This window comes from Dicentrarchus labrax, unplaced genomic scaffold (assembly GCF_905237075.1).
Source record: "Dicentrarchus labrax unplaced genomic scaffold, dlabrax2021, whole genome shotgun sequence".
NCBI lineage: Eukaryota > Metazoa > Chordata > Actinopteri > Moronidae > Dicentrarchus > Dicentrarchus labrax.
In genome coordinates, this window is record NW_026136909.1 from 106,402 (window position 1) to 129,491 (window position 23,090).

Genomic DNA, 23,090 nt, shown 5'->3' on the forward strand with positions numbered 1-23,090 from the left:
TCTTAATCACATATTACTCCTGGCTGGTTAACCCTTCAGGATATTTCCTATGGAGCTTCAAATCCAGCACCTCTTTCACAATCCTCTCATCCATGCTACCTACTTTCAATCCAAATTCTGTGTAACTGCTATGACATCCAACCTTCTCAAAAACCCACAAAATTGTGATGTGTGAATGAGGCTTATATAGACCACCCCAACCCCCATTCATCCATACATGCACCTGTGCGTAGTTTAAGCAAACCTATACCACTCCCTTCTGATTTGAGTTTGTTCAGCTGTGCATCCAACTTCTCTAATCTGGATTCAAGAGTTTGCTGGCATGTACAGAATATCATTGTGATTAGTGAAATAAAAGTCTGTAGACTTTAAAAGGAAATAAGATCAATGAAGACAGCTGTTGTATCACAAGTTAATCTGGTCATATCATGCTTTGCCACAGCTAACTTCAAGATGGGTTTACATATTTACAGGCTTTATGAAAGTATAAACTGTTCTGAAAAGATTTTGACGTCAGTATAATATCAATGTATAAAGACAACAAAAACATTTTGTAAAGGATTTATTGGCATGTAGCCTATGTTAATGATTTGATTTTGGTGGGTCTAAATACAAGTTAGAAATTAAGATAAGATAAGATATAAGATATTCCTTTATTTGTCCCACAATGGGGAAATTCCAATTCCAAATTACAGACATTATTTCTAAAATATGTTGTAAAGGTTTATGGTTACCATATATAATGACACAATTTTATCACTTTTGACATGCTTTCAGGTTTTACCATTGTGCAGCATTTACAAATGTGACTGTGACAAGATTATCACTTGATGATCCCTGTCCAAATTTACTCAAAAACCTAAAAAGAATTGACATGTGAATGAAACTCATACAGACTACCACCCCAACCCCCATGCATGCACCTGTGTGTAGTTAACCAAACCTATACCATTCTGTTCTGATTTTAGTTTGTACAGCTGGGCATCCAACTTCTGCCCCTATTGCAAAATAGGTAACAATATCTAATTTGGTTGAAAGACTTTGCTGACATGTATAGAATATAAATAAAAGATAAGTCTGTCAACTTTAATTTGAAACGTGATCAATGGTAGACAGATGTTGGATCACAAGTTAATCTGATCATATAATGCTTTGCCACAACTCTACTTCAAGAAGGTATTAAACATATACTGACTGTTTCAATATATAATACCACAATTATATCACATATTATAATCTTAGTCCCATTTTTTCAAAATCCCACAAAGTTGTGAATGTGAATCGGATTTGTATAGTGTAGCCCCTCTACTGAATAAAGTTTTAACATTATCCAATTTCTGTTCCTATTGCAAAATGAGATTTGACAGTTGTCTAATTTGGATGAAAGAGTGTGCTGTTGTGTATATAATATCATTGTGATTGGTTAAAATGATCAAAAGAAGTAAATTCAGTCAGTATTTCTAGTGTACAAATCTGCAGCAATGCTCTGGAATATCACCAGTTAATTCAATCCACCAGTTAAACTGTCCCACCAGCCCCCCCGGAAACACTCCGGTAGCTAGCCATGCTGTTAGCCAGCTAGCTTGCTAATGAATCTTATTGGTAAAAGCTGAAGATGGATGAATGCACAGTATGGCTGGGGATGTAATCGTTTTTCATTATTCACTTCATCTGGACTTTAACATGCACACAGTGAGCATGATGTAATGCTTATCTTTAGCATGTTAGTGTTAGAGTTGATCCTCTTCATCCGGAGTGGGTTATACAGCCATCGTTCCCGTCCCTTGGTGCCTATTTCCAATAGGGCTGCAACTAACAACTAATTTGATAATCGATTAATCTGTCGATTATTACTTCGATTAATAATCGGATAAAAAAGACAAAAAAACGCATTTGTATCCTTTCCAGTATTTTATTCAAAAAACAGCGTACTGGTCTTCTTGTACCATGTTCTTTCAAACAACTTGCCAAATAAAACAAAGCAAATGTTACATAAATAGTTTTTTATAAAGTGCACATAACTACATTACGTTTACATTTTTTCTCAACACAAAAACCTTTTAAAGTCTTTAAAAAGGAGCCAAATGAATTTAACAAACATACAATAAATATTAATAACAATAAAATGTATTAAGTGCACTTCAGTTTGTAGCTGAATGGTTTTTATTTAAGCTGTTCTTCAGCTAAATCACCTCCCTTATTTAAACTGAAGACTTGAACAGGTTTTTGTTTTGAGAACAAATGGAAAGGCCTGCTATGTGAAATTTGTCAAAAGGTTTTGACAATATAGGCCAAAATATATATAATATATATTGTGTTTTTTCTTTATAACTGTTAAAAACCGTTCAGCTACAAACTGAAGTGCACTTTATACATTTTATTATTATTACTATTTATTTTATGTTTGTTTGTTAAATTCATTCACCAAAAATAAAACGTAAATGTAACTAATCAGATCAGAACTGGATCAGATATTGTTCAAGTTTCTGTTGTGAAGTAATAAAGGATTCACTTTAGACTGCCTGTCTCTCCAACCTAAATAGATTTTAATAGCTTTATTGGTGGCCCGGCTACATTGATCCATTATGAAACGAACCTGATATATTTTCGTCTGTTACGTTTATTTCGACATTGGTAACCGTGCGTTTTCTCCATCAAAACAGAGTCAAATCTGCCGACACATTTTCAGCCCCGAGTTGCAACAAAGGGATACTCAAACAAAAGAGCTGGTGTGCTGAACTCGTGAATGCCTATTGCGACCCAAAACAACACAACAAATGAAGTCGTCGCACTCTTTCAAATGTTTACTCCAGGCAAGGTAGACGGCATCACGTGAACTGCACACGGCACGGCATTGGCTGGCTTACTGTCACCACCTGAGACTTTACCGCAGCGCATCCAGCGCATTCAGCGCATGCGCATAATATAGATCCAACGAATCGATGACTAAATAAATCGGCAACTATTTTTATAATCGATTAGTTGTTGCAGCCCTAATTTCCAATAGTTGGGGATACTAAAAGGAAAGTCAGGGGTTACCAGATTGATTGGGATTAATTCCAGGGGACAGTAAATGATCAATGCTGGCAGTTAGTTTCTCATTTAAACATCATTGTTGCAGATAACACCAAACCTTGCTGCTGCAACGCAACTCTTCTCGCCTGAGAACACAAACATGCGATAAGTTGACTTTTGCTGCTCAGGAACACTTTGAAAAGACAAAGACATGTATGTCAGCTCATGTTGGCTATAGTACGGCCTTCATGTCCACAGGAGACATTACTGTAGGTAACACACGCTCTCTGTAGCATTCAGTCGGCATGTGCATTCAGGCAGCGCGGAATACCAAGCCGAACAAATGGCGGCAACAAGGCCGAGGTTGTTTGCGTCCTGCTGCGCTGGCAGTGTCGATAATGAAATTACAGCGAGCATGTGGTGATGTCAGAGCGTCTGCAGACTAGAGGTTGACCGAGAGAGAGCCGATGGGGGACAGATAGTGGATCTGTGGATTGAAACTGCTGATAATTACAAATGTGCCGTACGTTTTAAATTTCATTTTGCATTGCCTGCATCAGTATAATGTAAATAAAACAACAATTAATACTCATGCATAGTAATTATATACATCTGTGGCATTGGAATCAGTTTAGATTATCATTTATCCAGTTAATGTGGAAATAAACTGCATCAATGTATGACTGACAGCCCTTACAGTCTGATATTCACTTTCTAATACAAAGCAGGGCTTCAGAGTGAGACCAAAATTTTTCTAGGTCGCACCGGTCTGCCTGGGTGAAAACATAAATTTATTTCGCAAGCGCATCATCTCTCTGTGTTCTCTTGTGACCGAACTCACACACTCATGGTAGGATCATATCGTGTTCTAAACCAATAAGAGACAGAGCTCAGGCGGGTCTTTGCCTCTGATTGGCTGTGGTCCTGTTCATTGTGTGTGTTTAAAAATTGCCAAGCCCCGGTCCTTCGGCAACAGCATCAGACTCGGAACCAGAGGAGGAGACAACCGAGTCTGGGATAGAGCCCGGCTCCGAGACCCAAATTAAAAATGCCAAAATATATTCCTTCAGACAGGACTGGCTGAAACAATTTCCCTGGCTGAGGTACAACAAAGCAATGCACTGCGTGTACTGTCAGGAATACGGTCAGAATATGGCTGGAAATAGTGCATTCGTGAGCGGGTCAACAACATTTCGTATCAAACTTTTATTTGCAAATGTTTTATTTTGCTTAATGTTTTAGTTTGAAATTTAGTTTCAATTTCAGCTCAGTGAAGCACTTTAAAAACTTTATTTTTCTTTTTATATACAATTGTGCTTCAAATAAAGACAAGCATTTCTCTACACCTTATTCTTGTTTCAAAATCATTCACATTATATGAAAGTTATGGAGAGCAATAAAAAGGTGACCTTATGGCGTTAAAGGCGACGCAATGAAAAATTTGGGTGCACCTAAAAAAAAAAAAAAGGTAGGCGCACCAGTGTAACCAATGCAAAAAGTTAGTCTGCAGCCCTGCAAAGACAATATTGATCTCAAACTGGTTTATCAGCCTCATCCATTCTCTGGAGCCCTGAGAGGTGATTTTTGCTTCAACAGTTAAATAAATTAAAGTCACACATGTAGAGATCTTCAATAAATAAAGATTCTGCTATACACTCCTGTATCATGTACAATGTTGTATTTTCTGAAGCTATGGCACTATGGAGCACTATGGAGACTCTGTGTTAAAAGGCTGTTTATTTTCCACATAAGCTACGTAAACTATAATTCTGGTTAATTTAAGCTTTTGCCACCATGATGACTGTGTTTTAAATTGACATCTTTTTGGTGCACATCCAGTAAAGTTACTGATATTTAAACACAAAATACAATAATGTCACATTGCAGATAAACATAAATCGCTGAATGTGGTATCCCAGTATTTAAAGAGTGGCTTAATAGTAAGCTGAAGTTGTTCACTGTGGTTTAAAGTGATTTAACTTTAGAGAGAAGAAATAATGGAAAGTTAAATATAATAGAATACACTTGCTGAATGGTATTTGGCTACCACAGTTTTACTTAAGGTAGCTAATGTTTTATATATCAAATGTTAATTTCATAATAAAGAAAAAAAGATTCTTGTTGAACTCAAATTATACTCAGATGTTTTGCTGCTGCAGTCTTATATGGTCTGATATGACTAATGGCTACTTCAGCAAACTGTTGAGCAAAAGTTTCTTAGTGTTGCTTTAAATTTTTGAGTTTGTTCTCCACCCAACAGTGATGTCATAGTGTACTAACACACTCTGGAGTACACTTTCACATCACTGTATCGAGGTGAGAGGTTTAATCCCTGGAGGTCAGCAAAATCAAGATTTTCAGCTTCTGTTAAGTTGTTCTTTAATTGCTTTAGTCTGAAAAGGTTTTCCGGGATTTGCACCGCTTTCCCAACAGGCTGCTGTTATATTACTCACCAATAAAATTACGCAATATAACAATTGTTAAAAAAAAACAAATTTCTCTGCTCAATGTAATGGACAGTAGTACTTACAAGCTGTATAATAAAGTCAGTGGTGACATTTTTAAACAATCATTGTTTTGGCAAAAACAAGATTGAAAATTGAAATAACCGTTAACCATATTGCCTACAGCTCTATCTTAAACCCAAGCACATAGTAACATCTCGAACTAGCTGCACAGGGAGGTGTAGTTGTGCAGTAGGTGGATCATTTACTGTGAACAGAGGTGTAAAACTGGATGACAGAGGCTTGAATTTCCTTTTCTGCACTACACTGACCCAGTATGTTCAGCCTCTCCTCTTGGTGATGGGTCCCTCAGGGCTCTGTACTGGAGTCCCTGCATTTTTCTACAAACTCCTTCCACCTGAGAGCCATCTGCCATATTGAAAGACAAAGCAATACGAGGACTCAACTCTGGAACTTCACACCGCATCCTCTGATGGATAAAAACTGGTTTTGGACATAAATAAAAGAACAAAGAACAGGTTTTCTGAATGTGGAAAGTAAAGCGGATTGTTTTTAAAACCACTGATCCAATGATGGATTGTGTTGTTGGAGATTAAGCAGACTGAATGTTTGAAGACTTGTTAAAGGAAGAATTTGAAGATAACCATTGTTTTTCCTGCCTGATAAGGTGCCATGTTATGAGAGATGTAGCCGGTTGCTTCAAACCCCAGTTAACATTACTCTAGTCGAAACTAGTGATAGCCTCTCACTTGGACGTATTTCATTTGTATTTAGGTGAGGAATAATATCTTTATTGTGGAGCAAAAGGAACAAACAGTTTAAGCATCAGGGGGAAATATTAGTATTAGTATTAGTATATTCCCTCAGGTTGGTAAAGGTAAATCATGCACTCAAATTAGTAACTTGTACCCTAAAAATACTTATTTTGTTCCTTCAGATTTAAGGATTTTTGTCAACAAATAAGTCCAAAAGACCCAAACTACTAATTTGTTGGTCTATCTCGCAATACTTTCTGACTTTTCTACCCTGTCTGTGGCTCTCGGCCTCAAGCATATTGTTTACCAAAGACATACATCTTAAAAAACAAGTTACAAATATATAGTTTAATTTTAAAAAAAAGCTAGTCACTATAGTTACTCAAACAGGAGGAAATTGTATATTTGTTGGGGAATATTTAGTGGTGGATTAATCCAGTCTCGTCCACTCTAGTGAGTATTTGGGGCAGCAGGACAGTGTATGTGGGACTGAGTTAAAATAAGATACAGTGTGTGTGTGTGTGTGTGTGTTTTCACGGTAATGAAGGAAAATGTTGCCCAGTGCAACAGTGTGGTGGAGCTCTATGGCACAGAGGAAGAAGATCTATCAGCTAATACTTGTTTGAAGGATCAATTTATTTATTACTTTTCATGGATATTTTGCCCTTGACAACTGCTAAGGACTGTTTGGCTTTAATACAGTTTTACTGGTCTGAAAAACGGACAAAAATAGTAATTTGAGAGCACAATTTTGTATTTGTAGTCATAAATTATTCATTTGAGGGAACAAAATAAGTAATCTGAGTTTAGGAAAGACTAGATTAGGGAAACAACTGATCATAAACTTCTTCAAGCTATACAGAGAAGTGCTTGGTGACTGGGGAAAAATGGAAGGCTGAGAATTTACAAATGGTCAACATCTGTCTCATCAGCACTGTAGTAACAATTCAGTCTCTTGCCTCCTGCTTCCTTTCTTCAGTCTGTGTATTATGTGTGTGAACAAAATGTGATATCTGTATATTTCAGTATGTCTGTGTCACTTTTTGTTGTGGAAATTAGAATATAAACCACTGACTGGCCTCCCTCTCATAGCAGTGTGTGTGTGCAGTGGGTGTTTAGTCCTCTGCATTGTCTCTCACCAGCTTATGTGCCTGTTTTTCAGAGTAACAGTAAAATAAACATTGTCGACCTGGCTCATTTGAAATTCACTAGATCAGCTTGAATGGAAAGATGTCGCACATAATAAATTAGCTTCATCTTCAGAGACTGAGGTTATAATTGTGATCTGATTAGCTGAGAGACCTTCAGCACTCTAAGAAACACTGACTGTTCCTTAAATTAAACTTGTTAGTGATTTAGGTCATTAAAAAGGGTGATAAGGCAATCTTACTGCAATCAAAAACCAGAATTGAAATTGCATTAACAACCAGTATCTGTCACATCTTTAGAGAAGCTTAAACTGGTCCAAATGGTAGTCACATTTTACTAATAAAGAAGAGAGCACCAACACAAAGAGACCTTAGAAATGCAATACAACGACATCCTGAAAAGGTATTACGTCAATGTGCATGCTGGCGTATTAAACCTTTTTTATTTTCTCTTTGGAACGAGGTTACAAACCTTAAAGCCTTTAAAGTCTGCTGATATTTAAAGTTATTCTTATAATCAACATATCCCATTAAAAAAACAAAACTAACACAGAATGTATCCCATATTAACAAGTATTGTGTATCAAAGCTTGATATATGTTCTTCCTCAGAGCTTTATTGTTGTCCAAAAACTACGAAGACAATGTCAAACAATATATTATAAAAATGGTCTCAGGGCTGAGAGCCACAGACTTGGTGCACAAGAATTTGAGTATTGAGACCCCCAAAGACCCACTCCCACCAGAAAGAGACAAATTCATTTGCACATCCTCGCACAGAATGTGGTTCTAGAGGCTTGCTGACGGTAGTGACTTACTGCAGCTAGCAAACTAACTGCTCACATGCTAGCCAGCTGGTACATGCATCATCGGCCTGTACTGTATACCATAGACGTTGTGCATCAAATTTAATAATAACTGACCTGGAATAAAACTGGAACTTGCTAGATTTAGCATATTTCTCTTTGAAGCTCTTACCTGTCTCACATGTGTTATTCTGAGTTGATGTTTTGTGGATATCTTACAGTGTCTGTATTTTGTACCACTCCTTTACCTACAGGTGCATCTTCAAGATCAATCCTGACCGGGGCTCCAAAGTAGAGCGCCAGGAAAAGAAGAAGAGCAATGCAGTGAACCTGAAAGTCCTGACCCTTATCACCTGCATTTCGGAGTTTGAGTGGAGTGCTTAATGGGTAAGTTGCTTATGGTCACTTTGCATGTATTAAAACAAAAATATAGAAGATAACAGATGATGAATAGAACTTTTATCCATCCAGACAAATGTATCTCTAACATCTCTCAAAAAATATATGTTCTCTACCAGATCCAGAACTCAAGAGACCCAAGACACTACCATCATGTTACCCACAGTTTCTGAAAGTTAGTTCATACTGTATATCCTTTGTATTATATATAAAGTTATGTATTAGAATTCAAATTTTTTTTATTGGTTTGTAGAATTCTATGTTAAGACATTATCTGTTTTCAAAATGTTAACACAGCACTTTTGATACTGGCCAAATACATCTGTAATAATGATTAAAATGTGCTATAAATATTTAGTCCTGTCTAATTTTTGAAGACTTGTAATGCAGATTTTTCGATATTGTAGACACAGAAGTCATTAAAGAAGCCATGGACCACAAAAGCTTAAACTCTGAACATTGATCAATGAGAGATTGGCATTTATTTCCTGCCAGGGCATGGTAAAACCAAATATAATCTACATTTTAATTTATAATAATAATGATAATATAGAAGAGAGATAGCCCCACCCCTAAGTACTGAAAATGAGCTTTGAAGAATCCGGTTTATTACAATAGTTAATCAGTGCAAAAACATGCAAACTTTGCTCCAGGATAATATGATTAAACACACAATACAGTTTCTACCGCTACGGGTCTCTCAATCAAACCAATAACCAGTCTGTGTCATTGGTTACGTGCCTGTGGCTGTCTGGAGTGGTGGTGAAGACAACAAGTTACATGTTCCCACGCTACTTTACAGAAATAATCTATAAAATGATGTAGATCTTTTTGTAAAATAATAATTTTAAATTGTCTTTGTACACTAATTTACAATAGATTACTTTTGGGTCTGTACAAATACTATTAATTACCCTTAAACCAGACATACTTTATAACCTGCAGTTTTAAGGAAAAGACTTTGAACAGCTGCTGATTGCTGTAAGTTTACATGCATATCTTCAGTATCATGAACAAAAAATATGTATAATACCACACATAATATTATTGTAATCTTAAATTATGTTAATACTAATTACTCATGATTGTAAGGGTAAAACCTAAATAACTGCAAATATCTTTAATTCCTACAGAAAAGATGTACAAACTGCAGTGATTTCAGACACATAAGCAAATCAACTTGGTTGTTGGAGTCCTCTCCACTACTACCAACATAACATCTACCATCCTAATGACGCTATAGAATAGAATAAACTTTTCTCTGTCCCTCAGGGGTGATTTGTCTAGCATTCCTAACTTCATATATATATATATATATATATATATATATATATATATATATATATATAAATAAATAAAGGAGCAGTCCTGACACCATCCCAAGTGACACCTCTCAACAGCCCTACCTCACCAGTCCCCCCCCCAGCTCAGCAGGAGCCGGGGCCACTCCACAACTTCACACCTATGTGAATCCCCCCTCTTTCACCTTTTAGACTCTCTGCCTATGCCAGGATCCTGTAAATACCATCATTCCAGGTCTGTTACAGCAGTGTTTTTCAACCTTTTTTGAGCCAAGGTACACTTTCATTGAAAAAATCACGAGGCACACCACCAGCCGAAAATGTTAAAAAATGAAACTCTGTAGCCCATATTAACAATATAAAGTAATTCTCGTCAAAGTGTCTTGAGTAGGAATCAAATAAACACAAAGAAAAATATTTCTACTCACTCAGTGTGAAACCTGGGCCTGATGAACAGAGTTGATATCCTGGCGGGAATCGAAGAAAGACACACACGAAGCTCTTCCTCAACAGCTCTCACTCTCTCTGTTTTTAGTTTTTATAGCAGTCAAGCTTGAAAAGCTCACCTCACCAGATATGTCGTGGAAAATGGGAGCAATGTCAAAATAGCTTTGTTTGCCAGAATGGGGAACTCCTTGGCTGTAGCCAACCAAAAACTGTCCAAAGGTAGATCAGCAAAGCTTAACTTTAAACCACGACTTTGTCTCAGTTCAGTTAGTTCCTCCTGCTCCTGTAAGTCATGTCCTTTCCAACAACTGATGCTGAGCTATATGGGTCCCTAACCCAGTCAGGGCATTCAGTGAAGACTTTAACAGTCAGTTTAAGACTTTAAAATACTTTTTTGATTTAGCTACAAGTTCGGCAACGTGGTTGCTAGCTTTAAGGGCTCTCTCATTTACCTTTGCGGTTTTTCTCATGAAAGTTGCCTGTTTCTCTGTGTTCACACAGGCGAACAAAATAGTCTTCATTCTTGTTTTGAAACGAAGGGTGTTTCGTTTTGAGATTGACCATCTAGTGACCTATTGCAGCCAGAACAACCTGCAGCTAAACGCTCTAAAAACAGTGGAGATGGCTGTGGACTTCAGAAAGAACCCAGCCCCACCCGCCCCCATCATCCTGTGTGACTCCCCAGTTGACTTTGTGGAGTCCTTCTGCTTCCTGGGTACCATCATTACCCAGGACCTCACCAAGAAAACTCAGCAGAGGATGTACTTCCTGCGGCAGCTGGGGAAGTTCAACCTGCCAATGACGATGGTGGTGCACTTCTACACCGCCATCATCGAGTCCATCCTCACCTCATCCATCACCATCTGGTACGCTGCTGCCACTGCCAAGGACAAGGGCAGACTGCAGCGTATCATTCGATCTGCTGAGAAGATGACCGGCTGCAACCTGCCATCCCTCCAGGACCTGTACGTCTCTAGGACCCTGAGGCGTGCAGGCAAGATTGTGACTGACCCCTCCCATCCCGGACACAAACTTGAACCACTCTCCTCTGGCAGGAGGCTGCGGTCCATCAGGACCAAAACCTCTCGCCACAAAAACAGTTTCTACCCGTCTGCAGCTGGCCTCATTAACAAGGCCCGGACCCCCCACTGACACTGAGTCTTATACCCACCCTGTATATATGCATTACATTAATGCACTCCCGTCTTCTGTATAGTTTTCCTATCTTTTCTTATCTTTCTTATTTTTATTTATCTATATATTTTTTTTCTAAGAAGTACTTTATTCTTGTGTGATTTTTGTGTGACTTGCATATTTTTGTGTGATTTATATATTTATCTTTTTCTATTTTTTTTGTTTTTGTTTTGATTGTATATTTTAAGCACCATTGCACCAAGACCAATTCCTCGTATGTGTAAAAACCTACCTGGCAATAATTCTGATTCATATATATATATATATATATATATATATATATACTGGCAGATAAAAACCTCAGCTTAGTCAAAATTGTGCGTCTAACGCTGTTGCGGAGGCTCAAAGATAGTAGACTGGCTTCTCTGATTTGTAATCGCGAAGTGTGCGTCTGTTGGAACGCACCTAAAGTTCCCCCAAGACTTGGATACAAATTAGGAAGGAGACAGTCAATCCAGTTATGGCGCTTTAATCCAGTGTGGTTCTGGAATAACCCAAAACAATAACAGCCATCAATAACAGGTCACAATATGCTTAACTATAGCACACAAATTAAATAATAATATAATCATCCTTAGCATGAAATTATATGAACATCATATAAAGAAGGAATATACATTATATGATATATCCCATATTAACTGACAACAAAGGAAATGGTCAGTGGAATAAATATAACATAAATGACCATTTACACCATCAGAGGTAATTTTTAACACTAGTAGAAATATGCATTGTAGCACCAGATATAATCTCAACCAGCAGACATATAAACAGATAAAATATACAACAATGACATTACAACCAGCAAATAAACAACATAACTTACGTTTCTCTGGACGCACACTGAACCACAAACGGCAGATCAACTGATACAAAGTAGCAAACACAACTTCTACTGCCTGCCATACACACGTCTCACCGTCGTCAGTCTCTACTTCTCTCCCTCACAAGCAGCAGCACTCGGCCCGATTGAGCGCAATAGCGCCCCTAGTGGCTGGATCTGGCCAAGTCACCTGCTCTGTCGTGCAGCCTTCAGAACAGCCGCCCCCAAATTTGCTCCTGCAAATTTGCAGTACTCAGTCTATCACTGTTCATTCTTTTCTGGTACAGCAGGGAGTCTGATAAGACGGCTCACAGGTCGGACATAGGTGCGGTCCCGGACTTCGACCTCCGCAGTGCGAATCAGACCATCGGCCCCAGGGAACACCTGCTTGATTTTCCCAACAGGCCATGATGCTCTGGGCAGTTGAGGATCGACGATCATCACAATCGTATCCAGTTGAAGAGGGGATGTGTCCGACTGCCACTTGGACCGGGTTTGCAATGTGGGCAGGTAGTGGCGCAGGAACCGCACCCAGAAGCGATCCGAAAGCACTTGACAGGCCCTCCATTGACGCCGGCTGAGCAGCTCCGAGTCGTGATATACTGCCCGAGGTAGGGAGGGGTCTGGCCGCCCCATCAGTAACAGATTGGGGGTGACCGGGTCCAAGTCTGCTACATCGGATGACACGTAGCCAAGGGGCTTGGAATTAAGGATACCCTCAATCTCGATCAGGACAGTGGTCAGCACTTCTCCACTGACAACTTGTGAGCCCAGGGTAGCAGTCAGAGCAGCCTTGATAGACCTGATTTCCCGCTCCCAGGAGCCACCGAAGTGGGGGGCGCTAGGGGGTTGAAGCAAAACTTGATCTGGTACTCTGCCAACTGGGCTTGGAGAGAAGGATGGAGGGTTTGGAAAGCTTCTTGCAATTCCCTATCTCCACCTCTGAAATTGGTCCCCTGGTCCGAAAGCAGCTCTGCTGGTTTCCCCCGACGGGATATGAACCTCCTCAAGGCCATCAGGAAGGAGTCTGTGTTGATGGTGGACAGCACCTCAATATGGACTGCTCTCGTCGTAAGGCATTTAAAGAGCAAGCCCCAGCGTTTCTCATTCCGTCGGCCGACTTTAACCTGCATCGGGCCGAAACAATCAATTCCTGTAGAGTAGAAGGCTGGTTGATGTAGCCTGAGCCGTGCAGGGGGCAAGTCTGCCATCTTGGGGTTGACAGGTTGGGCTCTCCATCTCTGACACTCGGGGCATGAGCGCTGCTCCCTTCTTATGGCCTCACGGCCACGAAGGATCCAGAACTTCCTCCTCAGCTCCGCAAAGAGTCGCTCTGCCCCAGGGTGTTTCAGATCATGGTCGACCTGTCGGATGAGCAGCTTAGTCACAGCATGTCTCGGGTCAAGGACTACAGGGTGGATCACGTCGTCCTCCAGGTCCTGACAACGCCGCAGTCGACCTCCTACCCGTATCAGCTGGACTGATGCATCATATTCTGGAGCCAGTGTGACTAAGCAGCTGGAGGAAGGGACTTGTTTCCCAGCTGCCAGGCACTGGGCTTCTTCAGGGAAGCTGTCTCTTTGAGCGGACCGCAGGATGCTGAGTTCCGCTTCCTTGAACTCCTCTGCTGTGGGAGTCCCGTTAGCATCGGCAGCCGCCCCGTGAATGTATCCCGCGGTGGCTTTCACCAGTTCACCGAAGGTGCTAAACAGCTGAGCATCAGGAATGGAATGGTGTGTGCTGGTTACCGTGCTAACCAGGCAGGTTGTGGGCCTTCGCAGCTCTTCAGCGATGTCTTCACTCGTTGTGACTGGGTGCACTGGCCACTGGTCAGGTGGCCGTTGCAGGAATGGGGGTCCATGGGTCCAACGATTCTCACCTGAGAGATCCTGCAGTGACTTTCCCCGGGTGAGGTCATCTGCTGGGTTCTCTGTCGTCTCCACGTAGCGCCAGGCATGGCTATCAGTCAGCTCTTGAATTTCTGCAATACGGGTTCCTGCAAACACCTTAAAGCGGCAAGAGTCCGACCGGATCCAAGCAAGAACAGTTGTGGAGTCCGTCCACATCACCACTCTTGATATCTCCAAGGTGAGCTCTTGGGTTAGCACGTTTGCAAGTTGTGCACCCGTAAGCGCAGCGCACAGCTCCAACCGTGGCATGGAGAGCTGGCGCTTGGGGGCCACTCGAGACCGAGCTGTCAGGAAAGCCACCTCCACATGCTCCTCTGCGTCTTCTGTGCGTAGATATCCCACACTGCCATACGCACGTTGAGACGCATCACAGAAGATGTGGACCTCCCGCTTATTGGCTGAATGGTCCATGGCTGGACTAACATAGCAGCGAGGCAGTCTGATGTGGTCCAAATACTGTAACTCATTCTCCCAGTCTTGCCACGCCGTGAGCCACTCGCCAGGCATCAGAGGATCGTCCCACTCCCGCTTTTTCTCCCACAACTGTTGAACAAGCACCTTAGCCCTCGTAGTATAGGGCGTGAGGAACCCTATGGGGTCGTATTGGCTGGCCAATACTTTGTAGATGTTCCTCATGGTGACAGGGGAGCACTCCAGCAGCCGTGACTTATACCGCAGCGTATCTGAGTGGCATAACCAACGCAGCCCCAGGGCAGGTTCTTGCGGATCCGTGTCGGTGTGGTTAAGCAACTGTTCACTACTCTCCGACCTAATCTCCTTAGGGAGGTGGCTGATGACATCTGGCATACTGCTGGCCCACTGTCGCAGCTCGAAGCCTCCCTCCAGTAACAGCCCTCTCAGCTGGTCTGCGACATCTCTGGCCATATCTGGAGTAGGGAAGCTCTGTAGCCAGTTGTCCACATAGAAGTGGTTCTCGATAGACTCACGCACTGCATCCCCTGGGTGGGTGTGATCATGTACATGCCTCTGTAGTGCGTATATGGCGCAGCATGGGGAACAGGTAGTCCCGAAGGGAAGGACCTGCCACTCGTACACTCTAGGTTGAGAGTCTCTCTGTAGATCACGCCAGAGGAAGCGCAGCAGAGGGCGGTCTTCAGGCAGCAACCTCACCTGGTGGAACATTCCCTTTATGTCACTACTGACCGCAATGGAATGTTCCCTGAACCGCAGCAGGACACCCAGGAGGGATGCACCCAGATTTGGGCCAGACAGCAGTAGCTCGTTGAGGTTCTTATCCCTATAAGTATAGGAACAGTTGAACACGATCCGATTTTTCCCGTTGTGGGTCACCAGGTGATGGGGAATAAACCACGACTCCTCAGAAGTCTTCACCAGCTCCGGGCTAACTTCGGAGGCGTAGCCTGCTTCCTTCAGCTTCATGATCTCTGCCTGATATGCCTCTGCCTTCACCGGGTCTCTGCCAAGACGCTTCTCTGTGCTACGTAAGCTGGAGAGTACCGCTTCAGGCTGTGCCGTGAGTATAGGCATGTTACTCACCCGCAATAGTGGGGTGGCATATCTGAGGACTCCCTCCACCTCCACTCTTCTAGTCTTTGCCTCTAGAAGATTCATGGCCTCTTGGTCTCTTCGTGACCTAGTCACCAGCTTCTCATTTCTGTATGGCAGGGTGTCCAGTTGCCAGAGCTTCTCTACTTGATTAAAGAGTTCAGCCGCAGGGGAGGTGGTGGACACGAACAGACACTGTGGTGGGCGGTGGCACTGTTGCAGGGATTTGACTGGCCCTTGCAGTGACCAACCAAGCCTGGTCTTCACCGCGGCTGGGCCCCCCGGCGGGCCAAGTCGGACAGGTTCGACAGGGGTCACCAAGTGCGGACAGTCAGATCCTATCAAGAGGAGTGGATGAACCGCTGTGAACGGCTGCAGGGGGAGCGTCTTGAGGTGCTTATATCTGCGCTGAAGTCCCTTCACTGGGTAAGAGTGTTCAGCAAGGCCTAGTCCGCCTGCAGTGAAGGCACTCTCAATCGTAAATGTCTTTGTTGGTTGACCAATTGGGGAGATTTTGAACGTCACTGAAGAGCCATGTAGTGTTTTCATATCCTGCCGAACTGTTCTCAGGGTGAGGCTCTCTGGAGTACCCTGAAGCTGCAACCTCTGAACGGCCTCCTGGAGGAGGATCGTCCTCTCAGAGCCATCATCTAATATGGCGTATGTCTCCAAAGTGTGGTCGCCATTGCGCAGTAGCACCTTACTGACCTTTAAAAGGACCTGATTGCAGCCGGCACGACGATCCAGGTACAAAATATCTGTGGTTGACTTCAACTCTGCACCAGTGCCGTTCCCTGTAGTGAGCTCGTTCCTGCCAGGCCGGAGATTAACCTCATGCAAGGCCTCAAGGTGCTTCCCCTTGCACGTCTTGCATAGGACTCTCAACCTGCAATGGGCGGCCTGATGGTGTCGGCCACAACGCCAGCAACGATTGTTGGACTTCACCCAGGTCGTCTTCTGCTCCTTAGTTAATTGTTTGAAGTTCAAGCACTGGTGCAGAAAGTGCTGCGCATTGCTGCAGTAGGGGCAGTAGGCTTTGGGCTTTTCCGGAGCCCCTTGATGATCTGAGACTTCAACTTGACCCGCTTGGGGAGTTGTGTCATGGGCGGTACCATGCAGCACGTTCATGGTCTTCCTAGTGGCTCTCTTATCCTTGTCGCACTCCTTCCTCACCCCGCTTCTCCCTTTCTGGTTATCCTCCATCTTGTCGAACCGGTCTCCATCCTCCTGGATTTCCAGCTCGTATTCCAGCCACTCCGCGAAGTCCATTAAAGACGGGATTCCCGCTTTCCAGGAGTGAAGATGGCGCCGGAAGGTGGCGCGGAGATCCTGGGGGAGCTTCCTCATTAATCTGGCCACATGAGACCCACACTTCAACTCTATGCGTCCATCTTCACCAAGCTGCTCCAACATTCCGACTAGAGCTCGGACTCTCAAAGCAAACCTCCTGAATGCTACGGTGTCACCAGCTCGGATAGCGGGCTCTTCCATGAGCTCTGCAATCCGCTGTAGAGAAAGCTGGTGGGGCTGACCATAGTGTTTGGTCAAGGAAGCCATAGTGTCGGAGTAGGGGAATAAGGAGTTGCTATAGGAATCAGCTATCAGGAGAGCCTCTTCAAACTTGAGGTGGTCACCGAGCACTTGGTACTTGAACATCTCCGTCGCATCAGCAGGAAGAATGTTATCGAGTGCAAGCTTCAGTCTGGAAAACTCTCTGGGGTCACCCCGTGTGAACTTAGGGATTGACGGCGCCGGGCCCCTGTATGTCCGCTCGTTGCTGTTCGGCGGTGGCACTGCCGAGGTTAGCCGTTGTGGGGGTCGTGGGGGTGCAACTGATGGCGGCACACTATCATATTGTGGTTCTGACAGCATGGATGGGGCTGGTGACAGTCGTGCTTCCAACTGCTGCAGACGTTCTCTAAGGTTCTCCACAACATCAGCAGGTTGCCCTAAGGGTCTCTTGCTGGCTCATAACCATCATCGGAGAAGGCTACTGGTGGGGGAGGCAGCGGCCAATCATGGTCGGCAATATTTCTGTCCGGTACTGCGGGCTGACGGTGCGGCTCCCTTGTTGGAGGCGGTGGTGCGGTCTGCAAGAGGGGTGTTGGCATCGGCTGGGGGTCCTGGTCTCCTAGCTGTAGATGACATGTTTCAGGTGTTGAATGCAGCATGGGGCATTGTGACTGTGGGGAACTGGTGCCCTCTCGTCTGGCAGGGGAGTGACTAACTTGTGGAGGGTACAGCTGTGCAGGCCGTGACCTGGGAGGTGCTGCACCACTCCTGTCCATCTGCCGTCTCATATCCATCACCATCAGCTGCAACCTTCTGTTCTCCTCTTGTATTTGCTGCAACACATTCATCATTACAGGTGGGCCCTGATATGGTTGTGGCGTACTCCCATACACAGGTGCTGCGGCTCCAATGTGACTGGGAGATGTCTCTATGAACATAGCAGGATAATGAGTATGCTCTAGCGAGCGCTGGGTGAGGGGTGTCATCTCGGCAATTCCCTCTCTATTGCTGCTCCAGTCAGTCTCCTCTAACACAGCGGAGGTGCGGGGTGGGTAGCTCACAGCCTGTGGGAGGGTGTACCCTTCATAATCGTCCATCCATCTTGGTTGGTACGTTCGCCGGCGTGGACGTACATCTTCACTTGGGGGAACCTGAGCCATTTCACTTCGTAATTACCTTATCCGGCTCGAAGGACCATTTGTTGCGGAGGCTCAAAGATAGTAGACTGGCTTCTCTGATTTGTAATCGCGAAGTGTGCGTCTGTTAGAACGCACCTAAAGTTCCCCCAAGACTTGGATACAAATTAGGAAGGAGACAGTCAATCCAGTTATGGCGCTTTAATCCAGTGTGGTTCTGGAATAACCCAAAACAATAACAGCCATCAATAACAGGTCACAATATGCTTAACTATAGCACACAAATTAAATAATAATATAATCATCCTTAGCATGAAATTATATGAACATCATATAAAGAAGGAATATACATTATATGATATATCCCATATTAACTGACAACAAAGGAAATGGTCAGTGGAATAAATATAACATAAATGACCATTTACACCATCAGAGGTAATTGTTAACACTAGTAGAAATATGCATTGTAGCATCAGATATAATCTCAACCAGCAGACATATAAACAGATAAAATATACAACAATGACATTACATCCAGCAAATAAACAACATAACTTACGTTTCTCTGGACGCACACTGAACCACAAACGGCAGATCAACTGATACAAAGTAGCAAACACAACTTCTACTGCCTGCCATACACACGTCTCACCGTCGTCAGTCTCTACTTCTCTCCCTCACAAGCAGCAGCACTCGGCCCGATTGAGCGCAATAGCGCCCCTACTGGCTGGATCTGGCCAAGTCACCTGCTCTGTCGTGCAGCCTTCAGAACAAACGCAACTACGTCTGTCTTTGACTCCAGATTAGTTTATATATATATATATATATATATATATATATATATCTGTTCTGTTAAGACGTTCTGTTAAGACGCATATATATATTTATATATATATATATATATATATAAACTAATCTGGACAGCTCTTCACACTGTAAAGGTAATAAAACTTTGTTGTATGTTAGTCAAAGACAGACGTAGTTGCGTTAGACGCACAATTTTGACTAAGCTGAGGTTTTTATCTGCCAGTAACATGGAGCAACAAGAATTAGTCAATGTCAAAGTCAAAGCTAGCTAACGTTACCACTCGCTAGCAAACCTATGCTAATGCCCTTCGATATTTGGAGAGCTCTCCACAAGGTAAAGGCAATTAAATCTTGTCAAAATGTCAGTCAGAGATAAAGATAGTTCTGTTAAGACGCATTATTTTCACCGAGCAGAAGTTTTTAAGGACCAGCAAAAACAAGCAACATGAATAGTCTATGGTAACGTTAATGCTAAGGTTAGCTAATGTTGCTACTCGCTAGCGTTAGCTAACGTTATGCTAGTTAGGGCAGCTTTTATCTCAAGTGTAACTGTTATTAGTATATCTGGTAATGTGTGCACAGCCTGTGCTTTTATAGTTTTGTTGTGTATCAAAATGATCTTTAGGACATAAGACAAACAACTTCTCTTAGTTAAGAAGTTTATTTAGAATTGTATAATTAAAATAATACTTGTACAAGGATCTTGTTGGATTGAGAAGCAACAGTCAGCGAAGTGCTGTTACTGTCTTTTCTCGCCCCCAGAAGAAGAGTCGTGATCAAAGGTTACAATAGGTTATATCATTTTTACATTTAAGCAATGTGATTGGTTGACTATATGATGGGACGCAACCGTGGTTTAGACTTGGTGCATCCTTGTTGGTGCTCAGACTGGTCCCAGTCTCTTGGCACACGACCCAACCAATTCCGAGGAGACAGCGCCCAAAAGAGAATGAATTATTCCACCCCAGGTGTTCCAGCCAGAGATAAGTTGTTCTAACTCCCATGCTCAGGTGTTTGTAGCAATTGCAGCTTGGAATCACAGATGAGAATATGTGTCAGTGTTTTCTTATCATTGTGTGTAATGGCTATGAGAAGTGCAGGTTTTCACATGTATGTGTATTAAATAAATTGAAATTACTAATACCTAACAGTCCCTCCTTTCACACCTTATAGGTGTGAACATTAACATACAATTGATCTTAAAAACCGTATCTTAAAGTACATAAAAATAGAAAAAGTAAAACAATGGAGTGTAAAAAGTAAAAATCAGTAAGAAATTGAAGGAAGATTGTCATTCCTCCCATTGCACTTCATAAGTTTGACTCTAAATGACAGAGTCCTCAACTTCCTCTTTCCAGTCAACCCCATTTTCTATATCTAGTTCTGACTCCATACCATCTAGTGCAGCCAATAGGGGCATTTGATATGGCGGAGGGGAAGGATTCTTTTCCTCGGATAGGGAAGTGGTGATTAATCTGTTAACCAAAGTCCTAAGACAGGGAATGCAACAGCATCCACAGCAAACTAAGATTGCTGTAAAGGTGGTCAATGAGATAAACAGGGACGAGATCAGGGCCTTGTAACATGGATTCCATCCAACCTGAGAAGGGATCATCTATGCCTGCATTCTCTGCCAACTCTTCAGACAGAGATGTGAGTCCAGCTAAGGCTTTAGTGATGCTACCATCAGGAGCAGTGTTATTGGGGATGAAAGTGCAACAATAAAGGCCAAACATTTTGCAAACCACTCCTTTCTCTGCCAGTAACATGTCCAGGGCCATTCTATTTTGCCAGGCCATGAGTGAGGTGGGTCCCAATTGTTCAGATATGCCTTTAACGGCGTCCCTGGTGTAGCTAACGAATCGTTGCTGATTGTAATAAATATAATTAATCCAATCTACATTTTTGTTAATGCTGGACCACCAGATGATGACAGACTCAAACCCAGCTGCAATCTGGTTTCTAGCCTTGAATTCATCAGGGACATGTCTTGGGACTCCAATGCTGTCTATGTAGAAATGTTTGTCAAAAGACCCTCCTCATACACTTTTCTTGTACTTCTGGAAGTCTTTGTGAAAGTTTCCTGGTAGTTTCTCTATGAGACTATGGTAATCAGTGGTGGGGAACACTTGGAAGGGCATTACCAACTGAGTAAGGGCACATGTGCCACTCCACATGGGTGGCAGGTGAGGATACAATTTCCTATCGCCACAGAGCCACCACAGATCTGCTCTGGAAACATCATGATGAATAAAGGATATAGCAGTGTAATTATCGCTATTGGAGGTGATATCAATGGTTGCAGAGCAGTATGAGGCTGGGAGAGATTTTACAACAATACCTTGTCCAGTTCTAGTGAAACAAGTATAGTTACCTGGATATACAACAATTGAGGGTGGAACATCATTTTTGGTTACACTGGGAAACCTTAAGGCCAGGGTTTTGCATTTCGCTTCTGTGGGTTTAAAGCTCCGGGAGAATAGTTTTACAACACAGGCCAATTCTGTGGGATCAATCTGGTCACTCAACCTGAAACTTCTGCTCGGCATGGTTCCTAGTGAGGGTCTGGCTTTAGCACAAGCAATGCAGTCACTGTTCCCTGTGCTCAATGCAGTATATCTGACCCACTCTAGCCATTCATTCTTGTCAGTGTAACCTGTCTCTAATTCCACTTTGTCTGCATAGGTCAAGTTAGGGGCCGGTGTAGGGAACAAAGGGGTGAAAGTGTGCTGTACAATCTTCACTGGCTTCAATATCAATATCAATACCAGGGAGAGCTGATGGCAGGGTAAATTGGGTTACTACTTTAAATTTTTAAAAAAAATCTGTCACTATTTAATGTACTCTCCCACAGCAAGACACATGCTAAAACTGATCATGTGCGATTAGAATGAAATTATATCCCAGAGACCGGACCAACTCGGTACACATGTGTTATTAACCCCAGGTTCATTTTGCGCCGGAATTGTCCTTTAAAGGGTGTGGGTTAGAGTCCCCCCGCTGGGTGGTTTCATTCACCCTGAGAGAGGAAAGGCCTCTTTAAAGACTTTTAAAGGGAGTGGGTTAAGAGTCGCCCCGCTTATAAGCTAATTAGCGGTTTGTGCTAACACTGGTCACGTGCGATTAGAATGAAAACATATCCCAGAGAACGGACCAACTCGGTACACATGTGTTATTAACCCCAGGTTCATTTTGCACCGAAATTGTCCTTTAATACATGGGATCACTCAGATGTACCACGCTCACAACTTCTGTCAAAACCTCATTTAGCTCAGGGCTGAGCTGCCTTGACACAAACGCTTCCCTGTGAATGACACAGTGTGTCCAGTGCGCATCTGGCGCAACCCTCTTTATTAGTGCCTGCAGCCGTTTTTTGACCCTGCCATGGTCTGTGCGCCATCAGAGCAAAAGCCTGCACAGTTTCCCCATTTAAGGCCGTGTTCTTTGAGGTAACTGTCCATGATTTTAAACCAGCTATTCAGCTGTCTATTTTTTATGTATTTGCAAAACAGCAAATCCTTGCACAGTGACTCGCCATTCACAAAGCGGACGTACGAGATGAACAAGCAGTCTTTATTTCTGTCAGTAGCGTTGAGTTGTTCCTCAAGATCACTTGAAATGTTGCATATACGTCTCGCAACTGTGTCGTTTGACAGGGGGACAGCTTTTAATTTTGCTGCGCTTGTCTCGTCAAGCATGATTGACACCATGTCTAGAGCAGCGGGGAGAATGAGCTGCTCTGCAATTGTGTGTGGTTTTTTGCATTGTGCAATTCTGTATGCCACTCTATATGAAGCCATCTTTACTGATGCAGCTTTTACCATGCGAGTCTCCTGTTGA